At 50.7% G+C, this 19645-nt stretch overlaps 1 protein-coding gene across 1 annotated transcript in view; it reads right to left on the reverse strand.

Moving 5' to 3' along the window:
• Positions 1 to 7213, reverse strand: part of CCDC125 (coiled-coil domain containing 125) — an 84887-nt gene extending 77674 nt beyond the window's left edge. Inside the window, exon 1 of the mRNA XM_073584020.1 lies at positions 7057 to 7213. The gene's annotated coding sequence lies outside the window, so the exon portion shown is untranslated. The remainder of the gene's footprint in view (positions 1 to 7056) is intronic.
• Positions 7214 to 19645: the final 12432 nt, after the last annotated feature.

The following is a 19645-nucleotide window of genomic DNA, read 5'->3' on the forward strand; positions in this document are numbered from 1 at the left end:
CCCTTCCATTACACACAGGACAGCAGTGCCCCCCATCCAGTCACTTCCATTACACACAGGACAGCAGTGCCCCCCGTCCACCCGCTTCCATTGCGCACAGCACAGCAGTGCCCCCCATCCAGTCACTTCCGTTACACACAGGACAGCAGTGCCCACCGTCCATCCGCTTCCATTACACACAGGACAGCAGTGCCCCCCGACCAGTCACTTCCGTTACACACAGGACAGCAGTGCCCCCCGACCAGTCACTTCCGTTACACACAGGACAGCAGTGCCCCCCGTCCAGTCACTTCCATTACACACAGGACAGCAGTGCACCCCATCCAGTCACTTCCATTACACAAAGGACAGCAGTGCCCCCCGACCAGTCACTTCCATTACACACAGGACAGCAGTGCCCCCGACCAGTCACTTCCATTACACACAGCAGTGCCCCCCGACCAGTCACTTCCATTACACACAGCAGTGCCCCCCGACCAGTCACTTCCATTACACACAGCAGTGCCCCCCGACCAGTCACTTCCATTACACACAGCACAGCAGTGCCCCCCATCCAGTCACTTCCATTACACACAGGACAGCAGTGCCCCCCGACCAGTCACTTCCATTACACACAGGACAGCAGTGCCCCACGACCAGTCACTTCCGTTACACACAGGACAGCAGTGCCCCCCGTCCAGTCACTTCCGTTACACACAGCACAGCAGTGCCCCCTGTCCAGTCACTTCCATTACACACAGGACAGCAGTGCCCCCCGACCAGTCACTTCCATTACACACAGCAGTGCCCCCCGTCCAGTCACTTCCATTACACACAGCAGTGCCCCCCGACCAGTCCCTTCCATTACACACAGGACAGCAGTGCCCCCCGACCAGTCACTTCCATTACACACAGGACAGCAGTGCCCCCCGTCCAGTCCCTTCCATTACACACAGGACAGCAGTGCCCCCCGACCAGTCACTTCCATTGCACACAGCACAGCAGTGCCCCCCGTCCAGTCACTTCCTTTACACACAGCAGTGCCCCCCGTCCAGTCCCTTCGGTTACACACAGGACAGCAGTGCCCCCCGTCCAGTCCCTTCCATTACACACCGCACAGCAGTGCCCCCCGTCCAGTCCCTTCCATTACACACAGCACAGCAGTGCCCCCCGTCCAGTCCCTTCCATTACACACAGGACAGCAGTGCCCCCCATCCAGTCACTTCCATTACACACAGGACAGCAGTGACCCCATCCAGTCACTTCCATTACACACAGGACAGCAGTGCCCCCCGACCAGTCACTTCCATTGCACACAGGACAGCAGTGCCCCCCGTCCAGTCCCTTCCATTACACACAGGACAGCAGTGCCCCCTGTCCAGTCACTTCCGTTACACACAGGACAGCAGTGCCCCCCGACCAGTCACTTCGGTTACACACAGGACAGCAGTGCCCCCCGTCCAGTCCCTTCCATTACACACAGGACAGCAGTGCCCCCCATCCAGTCACTTCCATTACACACAGGACAGCAGTGCCCCCCGTCCACCCGCTTCCATTGCGCACAGCACAGCAGTGCCCCCCATCCAGTCACTTCCGTTACACACAGGACAGCAGTGCCCACCGTCCACCCGCTTCCATTACACACAGGACAGCAGTGCCCCCCGACCAGTCACTTCCGTTACACACAGGACAGCAGTGCCCCCCGTCCAGTCAGTTCCATTACACACAGGACAGCAGTGCCCCCCGTCCAGTCACTTCCATTACACACAGCACAGCAGTGCCCCCCGTGCAGTCCCTTCCATTACACACAGTACAGCAGTGCCCCCCGTCCAGTCCCTTCCATTACACACAGGACAGCAGTGCCCCCCGTCCAGTCACTTCCATTACACAAAGGACAGCAGTGCCCCCCATCCAGTCACTTCCATTACACACAGGACAGCAGTGCCCCCCGTCCAGTCACTTCCGTTACACACAGGACAGCAGTGCCCCCCGACCAGTCACTTCCGTTACACACAGGACAGAAGTGCCCCCCGTCCAGTCCCTTCCATTACACACAGGACAGCAGTGCCCCCCATCCAGTCACTTCCATTACACACAGGACAGCAGTGCCCCCCGACCAGTCACTTCCGTTACACACAGGACAGCAGTGCCCCCCGTCCAGTCACTTCCATTACACACAGGACAGCAGTGCACCCCATCCAGTCACTTCCATTACACACAGGACAGCAGTGCCCCCCGTCCAGTCACTTCCGTTACACACAGGACAGCAGTGCCCCCCGTCCAGTCACTTCCGTTACACACAGGACAGCAGTGCACCCCATCCAGTCACTTCCATTACACACAGGACAGCAGTGCCCCCCGACCAGTCACTTCCATTACACACAGGACAGCAGTGCCCCCGACCAGTCACTTCCATTACACACAGCAGTGCCCCCCGACCAGTCACTTCCATTACACACAGCAGTGCCCCCCGACCAGTCACTTCCATTACACACAGCAGTGCCCCCCAACCAGTCACTTCCGTTACACACAGCACAGCAGTGCCCCCCATCCAGTCACTTCCATTAAACACAGGACAGCAGTGCCCCCCGACCAGTCACTTCCATTACACACAGGACAGCACTGCCCCCCGACCAGTCACTCCCGTTACACACAGGACAGCAGTGCCCCCCGTCCAGTCACTTCCGTTACACACAGCACAGCAGTGCCCCCTGTCCAGTCACTTCCATTACACACAGGACAGCAGTGCCCCCCGACCAGTCACTTCCATTACACACAGCAGTGCCCCCCGACCAGTCCCTTCCATTACACACAGGACAGCAGTGCCCCCCGACCAGTCACTTCCATTACACACAGGACAGCAGTGCCCCCCGTCCAGTCCCTTCCATTACACACAGGACAGCAGTGCCCCCCGACCAGTCACTTCCATTGCACACAGCACAGCAGTGCCCCCCGTCCAGTCACTTCCATTACACACAGCAGTGCCCCCCGTCCAGTCACTTCCATTACACACAGGACAGCAGTGCCCCCCGACCAGTCACTTCCATTACACACAGGACAGCAGTGCCCCCCCGTCCAGTCACTTCCATTACACACAGGACAGCAGTGCCCCCCCGTCCAGTCACTTCCATTACACACAGGACAGCAGTGCCCCCCGACCAGTCACTTCCATTACACACAGCAGTGCCCCCCGTCCAGTTCCTTCCATTACACACAGGACAGCAGTGCCCCCCGACCAGTCACTTCCATTACACACAGGACAGCAGTGCCCCCCGACCAGTCACTTCCGTTACACACAGCAGTGCCCCCCGACCAGTCACTTCCATTACACACAGCACAGCAGTGCCCCCCATCCAGTCACTTCCATTAGACACAGGACAGCAGTGCCCCCCATCCAGTCACTTCCATTACACACAGGACAGCAGTGCCCCCCGACCAGTCACTTCCATTACACACAGGACAGCAGTGCCCCCCGTCCAGTCACTTCCATTACACACAGGACAGCAGTGCCCCCCGACCAGTCACTTCCATTTCACACAGCAGTGCCCCCCGTCCAGTCACTTCCATTACACACAGCAGTGCCCCCCGACCAGTCCCTTCCATTACACACAGGACAGCAGTGCCCCCCGAACAGTCACTTCCATTACACACAGGACAGCAGTGCCCCCCGTCCAGTCCCTTCCATTACACACAGGACAGCAGTGCCCCCCGACCAGTCACTTCCATTGCACACAGCACAGCAGTGCCCCCCGACCAGTCACTTCCATTACACACAGCACAGCAGTGCCCCCCAATCCAGTCACTTCCATTACACACAGGACAGCAGTGCCCCCCGTCCAGTCACTTCCATTACACACAGCACAGCAGTGCCCCCCATCCAGTCACTTCCATTACACACAGCACAGCAGTGCCCCCCGTCCAGACCCTTCCATTACACACAGGACAGCAGTGCCCCCCGACCAGTCACTTCCATTGCACACAGCACAGCAGTGCCCCCCGACCAGTCACTTCCATTACACACAGCACAGCAGTGCCCCCCATCCAGTCACTTCCATTACACACAGGACAGCAGTGCCCCCCATCCAGTCACTTCCATTACACACAGCACAGCAGTGCCCCCCCATCCAGTCACTTCCATTACACACAGGACAGCAGTGCCCCCCGTCCAGTCCCTTCCATTACACACAGGACAGCAGTGCCCCCCGTCCAGTCCCTTCCATTACACACAGGACAGCAGTGCCCCCCGTCCAGTCACTTCCATTACACACAGGACAGCAGTGCCCCCTGTCCAGTCACTTCCATTACACACAGCACAGCAGTGCCCCCCATCCAGTCACTTCCATTACACACAGCAGTGCCCCCCATCCAGTCACTTCCATTACACACAGGACAGCAGTGCCCCCCGTCCAGTCCCTTCCATTACACACAGGACAGCAGTGCCCCCCGACCAGTCACTTCCATTACACACAGCACAGCAGTGCCCCCCGTCCAGTCACTTCCATTACACACAGCACAGCAGTGCCCCCCGACCAGTCACTTCCATTGCACACAGCACAGCAGTGCCCCCCGACCAGCCACTTCCATTACACACAGCACAGCAGTGCCCCCCGACCAGTCACTTCCATTACACACAGCACAGCAGTGCCCCCCGTCCAGTCACTTCCATTACACACAGCACAGCAGTGCCCCCCGTCCAGTCACTTCCATTACACACAGCACAGCAGTGCCCCCCGACCAGTCACTTCCATTACACACAGGACAGCAGTGCCCCCCGACCAGTCACTTCCATTACACAGAGCACAGCAGTGCCCCCGGACCAGTCACTTCCATTGCACACAGCACAGCAGTGCCCCCCGACCAGTCACTTCCATTGCACACAGCACAGCAGTGCCCCCCGACCAGTCACTTCCATTACACAGAGCACAGCAGTGCCCCCCGACCAGTCCCTTCCATTACACACAGCACAGCAGTGCCCCCCGTCCAGTCACTTCCATTACACACAGGACAGCAGTGCCCCCCGTCCAGTCACTTCCATTACACACAGCACAGCAGTGCCCCCCGACCAGTCACTTCCATTACACAGAGCACAGCAGTGCCCCCCGACCAGTCACTTCCATTACACACAGGACAGCAGTGCCCCCGGACCAGTCACTTCCATTGCACACAGGACAGCAGTGCCCCCCGTCCAGTCCCTTCCGTTACACACAGGACAGCAGTGCCCCCCGTCCAGTCACTTCCATTACACACAGCACAGCAGTGCCCCCCGTCCAGTCACTTCCATTACACACAGCACAGCAGTGCCCCCCGACCAGTCACTTCCATTGCACACAGCACAGCAGTGCCCCCCGACCAGTCACTTCCATTACACAGAGCACAGCAGTGCCCCCCGACCAGTCACTTCCATTACACACAGGACAGCAGTGCCCCCGGACCAGTCACTTCCATTGCACACAGGACAGCAGTGCCCCCCGTCCAGTCCCTTCCGTTACACACAGGACAGCAGTGCCCCCCGTCCAGTCACTTCCATTACACACAGCACAGCAGTGCCCCCCGTCCAGTCACTTCCATTACACACAGCACAGCAGTGTCCCCCGTCCAGTCACTTCCATTACACACAGCACTGCAGTGCCCCCCGTCCAGTCACTTCCATTACACACAGCACTGCAGTGCCCCCCGACCAGTCACTTCCATTGCACACAGCAGTGCCCCCCGACCAGTCACTTCCATTACACAGAGCACAGCAGTGCCCCCGGACCAGTCACTTCCATTGCACACAGGACAGCAGTGCCCCCCGTCCAGTCACTTCCGTTACACACAGCACAGCAGTGCCCCCCGACCAGTCACTTCCATTACACACAGCACAGCAGTGCCCCCCGTCCAGTCACTTCCATTACACACAGCACAGCAGTGCCCCCCGACCAGTCACTTCCATTACACACAGCACAGCAGTGCCCCCCGACCAGTCACTTCCATTACACAGAGCACAGCAGTGCCCCCCGACCAGTCACTTCCATTACACACAGCACAGCAGTGCCCCCCGTCCAGTCACTTCCATTACACACAGCACAGCAGTGCCCCCCGACCAGTCACTTCCATTACACAGAGCACAGCAGTGCCCCCGGACCAGTCACTTCCATTGCACACAGCACAGCAGTGCCCCCCGACCAGTCACTTCCATTGCACACAGCACAGCAGTGCCCCCCGACCAGTCACTTCCATTGCACACAGCACAGCAGTGCCCCCCGACCAGTCACTTCCATTACACAGAGCACAGCAGTGCCCCCCGACCAGTCCCTTCCATTACACACAGCACAGCAGTGCCCCCCGTCCAGTCACTTCCATTACACACAGGACAGCAGTGCCCCCCGACCAGTCACTTCCATTACACACAGGACAGCAGTGCCCCCCGACCAGTCCCTTCCATTACACACAGCACAGCAGTGCCCCCCGTCCAGTCACTTCCATTACACACAGCACAGCAGTGCCCCCCGACCAGTCACTTCCATTACACACAGGACAGCAGTGCCCCCCGACCAGTCCCTTCCATTACTCACAGGACAGCAGTGCCCCCCGACCAGTCCCTTCCATTACTCACAGGACAGCAGTGCCCCCCGACCAGTCCCTTCCATTACACACAGGACAGCAGTGCCCCCCGACCAGTCCCTTCCATTACTCACAGGACAGCAGTGCCCCCCGACCAGTCCCTTCCATTACACACAGGACAGCAGTGCCCCCCGACCAGTCCCTTCCATTACTCACAGGACAGCAGTGCCCCCCGACCAGTCCCTTCCATTACACACAGTGCCCCTCTCACAAGTTCCAGCACATTGTGTACTCAGGATATGACACAACCACTCCCTGATGAAGAGCAGATACAGACGGGCCAGTCCGGTATGTGAACACACGGGGTTAAAACTAAGAGGGAGCACCCAAACCTGCCCCCCGACCTCACAGCCCCGCGCGCACTCCCAGTTATCCTGCAGTGCAGCCCTCTCTACAAACACCCGGATGACAGAGCAGCCATATACCGCCACCAGGTCAGTGTCCTAGCCTCTGTATATAGAGGGTCTCACCCACCATGCAGCAGGGCTCCCGCCTGTCACTTCCTCCCCACAGATGTTACACAGTGCACACAACTCTGGTTTCCTCCGGTACAGACGTGGCCTCCCCTCCTTCTACCGGTCACATGACCTGAAGGCTGGGCTCTGCCTGTCTCACCTGAGCACTCCTGTCCCCAGTACACACGTATCTATACAGTATATACCGCAGTAGCGTTATCTATCACTAGTGTAAATGTCACATATGCCTCCGTGTAATATATACCCAGTAAGTATATTGTATATACTGCTGTGTTATATGTGATTATTGTACACATCGTATACACAGCTGTGTTATATATAACGCGTGTATATGCCATATATACCACAGTGCTATGTATAACTCGTCTACACATGGTATATATCGCAGTGTTATATATGGTGGTGCATGCATCGTATATACTGCAGTGCTATACAGCTCTGGCAAGCATTAGAGACCACTGCAGAATGTTCAGTCTGATTTTTCTCTTTATAGGTATATTTTTGAGTAGAATGTAAATTGCTCTTTTATTCTATAAACTACTGACATGTCTCCGAATTTCCAAGCACTAAATTTTGTTTATTTTCAGAAAATGAGAAATGGTCAAAATAACAAAAAGATGCAGTGCTTGCAGACCTCAAATAATGCTAAGAAAACAAGTTCATAATCATTTAGAAACAACAATACTAATGTTTTAACTCAGGAAGAGTTCGGAAATCAATATTTTGTGGAATAACCATGATTGTTAATCACAGCTTTCATGCGTCTTGGCTGCTTGCCACCAGTCTTTCACACTGCTTTTGGGTAACCTCATACCACTCCTGGAAAAAAAATGTAAGCAGTTCTTCTTTGTTGATGGCTTCTGACTATCCATCTTCCTCTTGATTACATCCTGAGGTTTTCAATGGGGTTCAGGAGATTGGGCCGGCCATGACAGGGATTTGATGTGGTGGTCCTTCATCTACAAACTGACCTAGATGTGTGGCAAGGCGCATTGTCCTGCTGGAAAACCAGTCCTCAGTGTTAGGGAACATTGCCTGAGCAGAAGGAATCAACTGTTTTTCCAAGATAACTTTGTATGCAGCTTGATTCATACGTCCTTCACAAAGATTAACCCGCCCAATTCCAGCCTTGCTGAAGCATCCCCAGATCATCACCGATCCTCCACCAAATGTCACAGTGGGTGCAAGGCACTGTGGCTTGTACGCCTCTCCAGGTCTCCATCTAACCATTAGACAACCAGGTGTTGGTCAAAGCTGAAAATTAGACTCATCAGAGAAGATTACCTTACTCCAGTCCTCTATGGTCCAATCCTTATGGTGTTTGGCAAACTTCAGCCTGGCTCTCCTTTGCTTCTCATTGATGAAAAGTACTAGCAGTGGGAATGTGGACAGAGCAGGAGACACATCAGGGGATCAGCTGACGTTACTGAACCCCAGTAACACAGGAACAAGTGTTGATTGTGCAGACGGCACTTCTGAGCAGCAACTGGCAGTGTTGGAGGCCAGGGGAAATACTAGAGACAGAGTAGAGCAAGTTTGAAATCAGTAGTAGTGTGAATGTGGAGGCAGCAGTAGACATTGCCGGACACACAGCAGGGGAGCAGCTGGCGTTACTGAACCCCACTAACACTGGAGCATGTGTTTTTCTCTGTGCAGACGGCACATCTGAGCAGCAACTGGCGGTGTTGGAGCCTAGGTTCAATCAGAGTTTAGGCTGAGGCCTAATTGGAGCAAGTTTTATATCTGATGTAGTTTGAATGTGGAGGCAGCAGGAGACTTTGTCGGACACACAGCAGGGGAGCAGCTGGCGTTACTGAACCCACTAACACAGGAGCTAGTGTTTTTCTCTGTGCAGACGGCACTTCTGAGCAACAACTGGCGGTGTTGGAGCCCAGGTCGTTCATGGAGTAGGCTAAGGCCGAATTGGAGCAAGTTCCCCTTTCCTACATTGGACGTAATATTCCGTCCATGTGACATGGGCCCTAAGTCCCATGGACGGAATATTACGTCATAGCGATCGCGGCCGGGTGTCAGCTGATTATCACAGCTGACACCTGGCACAATGTGTCAGGGGCGGTCACAGACCGCCCCCGACACGTTAACCCCTTGCACACTGTGATCAAACACGATCGTGGTGTACCGGGGGTTAAAGGGAAGTATCGGCAGGGACGTGGCTCGCTCCGTGCTTCCCTGAGCCCCCCACAGCAGCGCAATGTGCAGCGCTGCTGCGGGGGGCTCTTTCCGTGCACGTCCCCGGATCCAAGATGGCGACGGGGACCTTCGAAGGCCTGCAGGGAGCTGAATTCCTCAGTGCCTGCAAAGCGCAGGCATGAGGAAGTCTGCGTCTATGCCCGTGACAGATCGCTGATCTGTCACAGGACAGTTATGTCCCCCCTGGGACAATGTAATAAAGTTAAAAAAAAGTGTAAAAATAATTTAAAAAAAATCGCTAAATAAATAAAAATAAATATTCCCTAATAAATTCATTTTTTTGGAAATAAAAAATAAAACAATAAAAGTACACATTGTAGTGATCCAGGTTGGATCTGACAAGGTAAATGGATAAGTTAACTTTTTTTCCTTTGGCTAGGTGCCAAAGTGATGTAATTGCCCCTGGTGGCCATTAGAATTATTACACGTGGTGTCGTTCTTTCTAAGTTGCCCCGGTGGTGGTGAGTGGTATCGCACTTTAGTTCTTTGGTTAAGTGCACGTGATTAGGTAACAGGTGTGAATGCTCTATAACAGAGAGCCAGGTGGGTTCAATCACTGTTAGTGATATTGTGTGTTCGTCATTTGGGAAGGAAGCCTGGGTGAATGAAGGAGCTGAACATGAGTCCTGCGCATCCAAGCCAGAGGGGACGAGTGGCAGCTAGGTGGTCTGCAAGAAGGGCTGGCATGGCGTGGTGTTGTCGCAGTTTATGGTGTTGGCAGGAAGTGCTTGCATGGCTTGGTGGAGTGATGACTATGGAGAGAGTTGCACTCAGCATGTGGGACTTGGTTGCTGAGCGCTGGACTCAAGCATGCTTGACTTTTTGGGCAGGGGCTGAACTCCTCTTTGGGACTCTGTTACTGGACTTCTGCAACTGGTGGTGGACTCTGCTCCAAGGCTGCACTATGGTGAAGGATCCAGTTATGGTGATGGATCCGGGTGGAGAAGATGCACACAGGTGGTGGGCTCTGTTGCTAGGAGCGCACGCAACAGAGCAAAGTTAAGTGATGTTTCCCCTGTTTTGTCATCTTTCCTCATGTGTGTTTTAGTGCAGTGTTGGGATTAGTTTCCGCACCGACCAATTCCCTAGTGAGGGTTTAGGTCAGGACGAGCTAGGGTTTTTAGGTTTCTGTTGCACGCCCGATGCGGAATCGGCATAGGGAACGTTAGGAGTGCAGGGACACTGGCTCAGGGGAGTTCAGGAGGTCTCCACTTCCCTATTCCCTATTGCAGGGCCCACCATTTTTAATGTTACCCAGGTTCCCCCTTTATTATTTAAATTCGCCTTACTGGAGGCGGGGTTTCCAGATTTCGTGTAATACCTAAATTCGCCCCACTGGAGGCGGTGTATCCGTGATGCACATATTTGGTATCGCCGCGTCTGTAACGACCCGCCCTATAAAAGTGTCCCATTAGTTAACCCCTTTAGCGAACCCCTTAAAAAATAAAAATAAAAAACGAAGCAAAAAATAATGAATTATCATACCGCCGAACAAAAAGTGAAATAACGTGCGATCAAAAAGACGCATATAAATATCCATGGTACCGCTGAAAACGTCATCTTGTCCCACAAAAAACAAACCGCCATACAGCATCATCAGCAAGAAAATAAAAAAGTTATAGCTCGCAGAAAAAAGCAATGCAAAAATAATTATTTTTTATATCAAATTGTTTTCATTGCATAAAAGCGCCAAAACATAAAAAAAACCTAAATGAGGTATCGCTGTAACCGTACTGACCCGAAGAATAAAACCGCTTTATCAATTTTACCGCACGCGGAACGGTGTAAACACACCCCCCAAAAGAAATTCATGAAACACTGGTTTTTGTTCATTCGGCGTCCCAAAAATCGGAATAAAGAGCGATCAAAACATGTCACGTGCCCGAAAATGATACTAATAAAAACGTCAACTCGTCCTGCAAAAAATAAGACCTCAGATGACTCGGTGGGTCAAAATATGGAAAAATTATAGCTCTCAATATGTGGTGATGCAAAAACTATTTTTACAATAAAAAGCGTCTTTTAGCGTGTGACAGCTGCCAAAAATAAAAACCGCCATAAATAGTAAATCAAACCCCCCGTTATCACCCCCTTAGTTAGGGAAAAATAAAAAAATTAAAAGAAAATGTATTTATTTCCATTTTCCCGCTAGGGTTAGGGCTAGAATTAGGACTGAGATTAGAGTTAGGGGTGAGTTGGGGTTAGGGTTGGAGTTATAATTTGGGGGTTTCCACTGTTTGGGCACATCAGGTGCTCTCCAAATGCAACATGGCATCTGATCTCAATTCCAGCCAATTCTGCATTGAAAAAGTCAAATGGTGCTCTTTCCCTTCCAAGCTCTGCCATGCGCCCAAACAGTGGTTTATCCCAACATATAGGGTATCAGCCTACTCAGGACAAATTGGACAACAACTTTTGGGGTCCAATTTCTCCTGTTACCCTTAGGAAAATAAAAAATTGGGGCCAAAAATATCATTTTTGTGGAAAAAAATTATTTTTTTATTTTCGCGCCCGGGCGTTATAAACTTCTGTGAAGCACTTGGGGGTTCAAAGTGCTCACCACACATCTAGATAAGTTCCGTGGAGGGTCTATTTTCCAAAATGGGGTCACTTGTGGGGAGTTTCAATAGTTTAGGTACATCAGGGGCTCTCCAAAGGCAACATGACACCCGCAGACCAGTCCATCAAAGTCTGCATTCCAAAACGTCTCTACTTCCCTTCCGAGCCCCGACGTGTGCCCATACATTAGTTTTCTCCCACATATCAGGTATCAGCGTACTCAGGACAAATTGGACAACAACTTTTGGGGTCCAATTTCTCCTGGTACCCTTGGGAAAATAAAAAAAAATTGGTGACTAAAAGATCATGTTTGTGGAAAAAATACGATTTTTTTATTTTCACGCCTGGGCGTTATAAACTTCTGTGAAGCACATCTATATAAGTTCCTTGGGGGGTCTAGTTTCCAAAATGGTGTCATTTGTGGGGGTTTCCACTGTTTTGGTACATCAGGGGTTTTCCAATCGTGACATGGTGTCCGACCTCAATTTCAGCCAAAAAAGTCAAATGGCGATGCTTCCCTTCTGAGCTCTGCCATGCGCCCAAATAGTCGTTTACACCCACATATGGGGTATCAGCTTACTCAGGACAAATTGCACAATAACTTTTAGGGTCATGTTACCCTTGGGAAAATAAAAATTGGGGGTGAAGAGATCATTTTTGTGGAAAAAATATGATTTTTTTTAATTGTACCGCTGTACGTTATAAACTTCTGTGAAGCCCTTGTGGGTTCAAAGTTCTCACCACATATCTAGATAAGTTCCTTGGGGGGTCTAGTTTCCAAAATGGGGTCACTTGTGGGGGGTTTCCACTGTTTAGGCACATCAGGGGCTCTCCAAACATGATATGGCGTCCAATCTGAATTCCAGCCAATTTTGCATTGAAAAAGTCAAGCGGCGCTCCTTCCATTCTGAGCTCTGCCATGCGCCGAAACAGTGGTTCCCCCCACATATCAGGTATCAGCGTACTCAGGACAAATTGCACAATAACTTTTCCAATCCAATTTCTCCTGTTACCCTTGGTAAAATAAAAAAAATTGAACCTGAAGTATTTTTTTTGTGAAAAAAAGTTAAATGTTCATTTTTTTTAAATATTCTAAAAAATTCCTGTGACGCACTTGAAGGGTTAATAAACTTCTTGAATGTGGCTTTGAGCACCTTAAGGGGTGCAGTTTTTAGAATGGTGTCACTTTTGGGTATTCTATATCATATAGACCCCTCAAAGTGGCTTCAAATGTGATGTGGTCCTAAAAATAAAATGATGTTGCAAAAATGAGAAATCGCTGGTCAACTTTTAACCCCTATAACTTCCTAACAAAAAAAAATGTTGGTTCCCAAATTGTGCTGATGTAAAGTAAACATGTGGGAAATGTTATTAAGTTTTTTGTGTGCCGTATCTCTGTGATTTAAGGGCATAAAAATTCAAAGTTGGAAAATTGCGAAATTTTAAAAATTTTCACCAAATATCCATTTTTTTCACAAATAAACGCAAGTTATTTGAATGAAATTTTACCACTAACATGAAGTACAATATGTCACGAGAAAACAATGTCAGAATCACCGGGATCCATGGAAGAGTTTCAGAGTTATTACCTCATAAACGGACAGTGGTCAGAATTATAAAAATTGGCCCAGGAGTTAACGTGCAAACCACCCTTGGTAGTGAAGGGGTTAATATCTGATGTTGGGATGAATGTGGAGGCAGCAGGAGACTTTGCCGGACACACAGCAGGGGAGCAGCTGGCGTTACTGAACCCCACTAACACTGGAGCATGTGTTTTTCTCTGTGCAGACGGCACTTCTGAGCAACAACTGGCGGTGTTGGAGCCCAGGGTCATTCATGGAGTAGGCTAAGGCCGAATTGGAGCAAGTTTAATATCTGATGTTGGGATGAATGTGGAGGGAGCAGGAGATATTGCCGGACACACAGCAGGAGAGCAGCTGGCGTTACTGAACCCCACTAACACTGGAGCATGTGTTTTTCTCTGTGCAGATGGCACTTCTGAGCAACAACTGGCAGTGTTGGAGCCCAGGGATTGCAGTTCAGGTGGTAGAAACATGAACACAACAGGAGACCTGGATACTGTTGCCAACCAATTATCTATTCTGGAAGAGGACTGGCAAATTCCGGTGAGATCCAGGCCTTGTTCATTTTCAGAAAAGTAAGGCGGTCAACGTTATCGGAGGATAGTCGCGTGCGACGGTCTGTTAGTACACCACCTGCGGCACTAAAGACGCGTTCCGATAATACACTAGCAGCAGGGCAAGCCAGCACCTCCAATGCATACTGGCTAAGCTCTGACCATGTATCCAGCTTAGAGACCCAAAACTTGAAGGGGGAAGAGCCGTCTTGGAGTACACTGAGAGGGCAAGACATGTAGTCTGTCACCATCTGACGGAAACGTTGCCTCCTGCTGACTGGAGCCGTCTGTGATGGTGTAGACATTTGTGGCGGGCACACAAAACTTTGCCACATTTGGGCCATACTGGTCTTGCCTTGTGCTGAGGCGCTGCCTCTGCTCGCTCTTTGTGCAGAGCTTCCTTCACTGCATCGACGCACAGAGCTGCTTTGTAAAGCACTAGCAGCACTGCTCTCGGGTGGAATGGAGAACATGATGGAATGCACCAGTGTCTTGGTACTCCCGCATTTTACGCTTACGGTTCAACGGTGTTATGAGGCTTTGCAAGTTGTCCCGGTAGCGAGGATCTAGGAGGGTGTACACCCAATAATCAGCCGTGTTGAGAATGTGGGCAATGCGGCGGTCGTTTCTCAGGCACTGCAGCATGAAATCAATCATGTGCTGCAGACTCCCAACTGCCCAAGAAACGCTGTCCCCTGCTTGAGGCGTCATCTCTGCCTGCTCTGCATCACCCCACCCTCGCTCTACATACTGATTGCTACAGCATTGTGTACCTCCCTCCTCTGGACAGATGTCTTCCTCCTCCATTGACTCCTCCTCATCCTCCTCACAAAGTGTCCCCTGCCTAGGCCTTTGTGAGGAACCACGTTGCGCAGACTGTCCAGAAGCAGATGGCATTTGTGACTCCTCATCCTCCACCTCTTCCAAAACCTCCTCCCTTAGTGCTTGCAGTGTTGTTTGAAGCAGGCAGATAAGGGGGACAGTCATGCTGACTAGTGCATCATCTGCACTCACCATCTGCGTGGAATCATCGAAGGCACGCAAATCATGGCAGTTGTCCTTCATAGAGGCCCACTCCGTGGTGGTGAAGTGTGACCGGCGCACAGTGCGACTTGTTTGCGCCTGATGCAGCTGGTACTCCATTACTTCTGCCTGCAGCTCACACAACCGCTCCAACATATGTAACATTCAATTCCACCTGGTGGGTAGGTCACATATGATGGGATGTTCCGGAAGGCGGAATCGGCGCTGCAGAGCTGCAATGCGCGATCTTGCCATGCTGAAACGCCGCAAGTGAGCGCACTCTATGTGGACCTTGTGCAGCAGTGCATCAAGATCCGGATAGTCCCTCAGAAAGCTCTGTACGACCAAGTTGAGCACATGTGCCAGACATGGGATGTGAGTGAGGTTGCCTAGGCCCAGAGCTGCCACCAGATTTCGGCCATTGTCACACACTACCAAGCCTGGCTGGAGATTCGCTGGCACAAACCACACGTCGCTCTCCTGCTTGATGGCATTCCAGAGCTCCTGCGCTGTGTGGCTTCGATTCCCCAAAGAAATTAATTTCAGTACGGCCTGTTGATGTTTGGCCACAGCTGTGCTCATATCGAGTAAGCGTTCACGGGTCCATGTGGAGGTAGACCGTGACGGCTCCTGCAGCGCTGATTCTGAGGAACTGGAGTATGAGGAGGAGTCAATGTGTACAGACTGGATTCCTGCAATCCTTGGAGTTGGCAGAACACATACAGCGCCACACTCAAGATCTGTACCCGGCTCCACAACATTGACCCAATGGGCAGTGAGGGAAAGGTATCATCCCTGTCCATGGTTACTGGTCCACGCATCGGTGGTCAGGTGGACCTTGCTACTGACGGCGTTTAGTAGCGCATGTTTAATTTTTCCCTCCACATGCTTTTGCAGGGCAGGGACGGCTTGCCTGCTGAAATAAAAGCGGCTGGGCACGGTGTATTGTGGGACTGCCAATGCCATGAAGTTACGGAAGGTGTCAGTCTCCACTAGCCTGAATGAGAGCATTTCAAGGGCCAGTAGTTTTGCAATGCCAGCATTCAGAGCCTGTGCTCGGGGATGGTTTGCCGAGTATGGCTGCCTTTTCTCCCATGCCTGTGCTACCGATGGCTGTAGAGTGGCCTGGGAGTGTGAGGATGACAGGGAACGTGGTGCTGTGGGTGGAATGTCACTGGGTCTCTGGACAACAGTGCCAGAGGTTCTTCCATGGTGATCCTGTGAGGAAGCCAAACCAGCTGTGCGTGAGCTGGAGGAAGAGGCTACAACACGAGCTAAAGAGGTGGTAGGTGGTGCTGTTGGTTGGCCTACATCTTCAGTGTGTCTTTGTAACTCCACCACGTGCTTGGTCCGCACCCGTTTCCACATATTTGTGGTATTGAGGTTGCTGACACTTTTCCCTCTTTTGACTTTCTGATTACACAGCTTGCATTTGACAAAGCAAATGTCATTTGCAACTGTGTCAAAAAAGGACCATGCACTGGAAATCCTGGGAGCGCCCGTTTTGGGTTTTGGAAGAGGAATGTTCCTAACGGGTGCCGAAGTGGAGGCTACAGGCAACCAAGTCTTCCCCCTCCCTCTCCCTCCTTTTTTGGCTGTTCGGGGAATCTCTTCCTCAGAGCTGCTCCCACCACCTTCCTGTTCCTCACACCATGATGGGTCAAGGACCTCATCATCTGCACTCCCCTCTTCAAACACCTGCTTCTCCTGGGTAGTCTCGCCAGCACAGTACACACCAGAAAGTGGCACCCGAGTCTCATCATCTGATGCATACTGAGGTGTGCTGACCATAGGCACTGGCCCACCCGCCTCTTCAAATTCAGAGGGACAAAGCAGTTGCGCATCACTGCATACTCCCTCTTCACATTCTAGAATGCTGCTTGGCTGGCCCCCTGTTTCCAAGCCAAGAGATTCAGAGAACAGAAGTAGAGATGGCTCCTGTCCAGGGCTCTCTGACTGCCTGGGCAATTTGGCAGGTGGTGAAGAGACAGATGGTTGCTCTTCAGTGCTCTGGCCCTGAGAGGATGTGGAAGTAATTGAAGTCAATGCGTTAGCTGCCATCCATCCGACAACGGCTTCAATATGTTCGTCCCACAGCAGTGGGGTATGGCAAGGTCCTACAAAGCTGCGCATAAAGGACTGTTGCCTGGTAAAACTGGGGGATGCTGAGTCACTTGTGCCCGCAGCAGGCACAGAATCCCCACATCCTCTCCCTGCTGAAACTCCATGACCACGACCACGTGCCTTATTCCCTGCCTTCTTCATCTTGGTAGACTGATAAAGATAGGCAGAAAAGTACAAAGGGGGGCTTAGTGTGCTTATTCCTGAACAGCTGCTAACAGGTAAAAGAAACACTAATTTTATAAAGTGTGTGGACTACACTGTAATATGAGGTAATGTGGCCTACACAACTGTCAAGTGGAGTGTTTGGTGAACTTTATTTACGTGTTTTTTTCAAAAAAACAAAACGGATGTGAAAGAGATAGTATCACAAACTTTTTGGAGCTATTACAATGCAGGAAGGTAACCTACAATGCAATAGATGAGGCTCCAAAAAATAGGCTAATACTAATCTGGCTATGGCTGCATGGCACAAGCCAGCAAAAAGGCTCCTCTATCTACTCCTATATAGTGTTTGGAAATATTCTAGCTGGATACGGATGGAACCACACTAATAGGAGAAATCTGGAAAAATGAGCAATCAACCAATGTAGATGGATATGGATGGAAGCACTCTAATAGGAGAAAAAAATCAGGAAAAATGAGCTGCAATAAAACAAAAAAAGGACAATGTATGAGGCAGTGACGCACGCTGAGCGTACTACAACCAGTGGTGGCTGCAGAACACACTACAACGTGAGCTGCACTCACACACAGTGACCTCACAGACAGCCGTGAACAGTGCAGAGAACTGGGCACTAGCACTGAAAGGCTGCAGAAAGGCTCCGCTGTCTACTCCTATAGTGTTTGCAACTAATGTAGATGGATACGGATGGATGCACACTAATAGGAGAAATAATGAAAAATGAGCAGCAATAAAACAAAAATAAATATGTATGAGGCAGTGACGCACGCTGAGTGGCCTACAACCAGAGGTGGCTGCAGGACACACTGCAGCGTGCATTGCACTCACATAGACCTTGCAGACAGGTGTGAACAGCGCTGCAAGGCAAACGAAAGCTACAGTGATTGATAATGTAGCCTGGGTAAAGCACAATATTATATAGCAAATCGCTATCTCTCACTGTCCCTCAGAGTCTTGAACACCAGCCTGTCCCTAACTGAATTCGCAGCAGAGTGAACCCTAAATGGAGGCGGTGGCTTTTATAATGCATCATGACATCATTTCAGCAGCCAATCACAGGCATGCCATTAGTTAACATGCCTACATGCCTAACAGGATATGCCCACACCTCTGAGGATTCCTCACTGGCTGAATCAAATCAAACTGGCTCATAGCATTATGGGAACTTCCGATTCCGGTATTCGATAGGCAAAAAGTATCGGAACTCAGTATCGGAATTCCGATACCGCGAATATCGGCCGATACCCGATATTTGCGGTATCGGAATGCTCAACACTAATCACTACACGTATGTTGTTTTAGCTCCCCAACATTGGCATAGATCCATATCTTTACATATAGCTACCAGATGAAATACAATTGTTAATGTGGTAAGAGGAGATATTATTAAATATAGTCTCCTAAAGTTCGCAAATGAATGAGGTCACTTTCTTATGAGGTGGTGCAGGGACTTCATGCGCCGATTACTCCACCCCTCCTCATGACATCACACGCTACCTCCTTTTGGTTGAGCGAGGTAGTAAGCATTCACAGCTGATTGATGCAGTGAAGTATTTAATCCGGCCGGCCCCTCACTTTAGACACATCCTCAGGAAGAAGCTAGAGTGGTGAAACGTGTGTCAGGTTAACAGGAGCACAAACCAGACCATGCTGTACCAGTTCCACACTTAGCACTCTTCAACATACAGGTGCTTCTGACAAAATTACAATATCACTAAAAAGTTAATTTATTTCAGTTCTTCAATACAAAAAGTGAAACTCATATTATATAGAGTCATTACAGATTGATCTATTGCAAGTGTTTATTTCTGTTAATGTTGATGATTATGGCTTACAGCCAATGAAAACCCAAAAGTCATTATCTCAGTAATTTAGAATACTTTATAACACCAGCTTGAAAAATGATTTTAAAATCCGAAATGTTGGCCTACTGAAATGTATGTTCAGTAAATGCACTCAATACTTGATCGTGGCTCCTTTGGCATCAATTACTGCATCAATGCAGTGCGGCATGGAGACAATCGGCCTGTAGCACTGCTGAGGTGTTATGCAAGCCAGGTTGCTTTGATAGGAAAGCAAGAGATTGTGCGGTCTTTAGAAGCAAAAAGGAAAGGATATAGAAAATTAAAGGCATAAACCTTTATTAAAATACTTTGCACTCCACAACGCGTTTTGATAGCAACACGCTATCTCCTTCATGTGGTAAAGAATGTGCAATCTCTTGCTTTCCTATTTACATCCCTCATTGAGGGTACATGGCAGGAGTAGCTCCGGGCACAGCAATTTCTTCTCCTTGGCCAAAAGACCTGCGGTCACGTGACTCCAGTAACACCTCCCCACAGTCATGTGTTC

This window comes from Dendrobates tinctorius, unplaced genomic scaffold (genome assembly GCF_039654945.1).
Source record: "Dendrobates tinctorius isolate UK_male_01 unplaced genomic scaffold, ASM3965494v1 ptg000083l, whole genome shotgun sequence".
NCBI classification, from domain to species: Eukaryota; Metazoa; Chordata; class Amphibia; order Anura; family Dendrobatidae; genus Dendrobates; species Dendrobates tinctorius.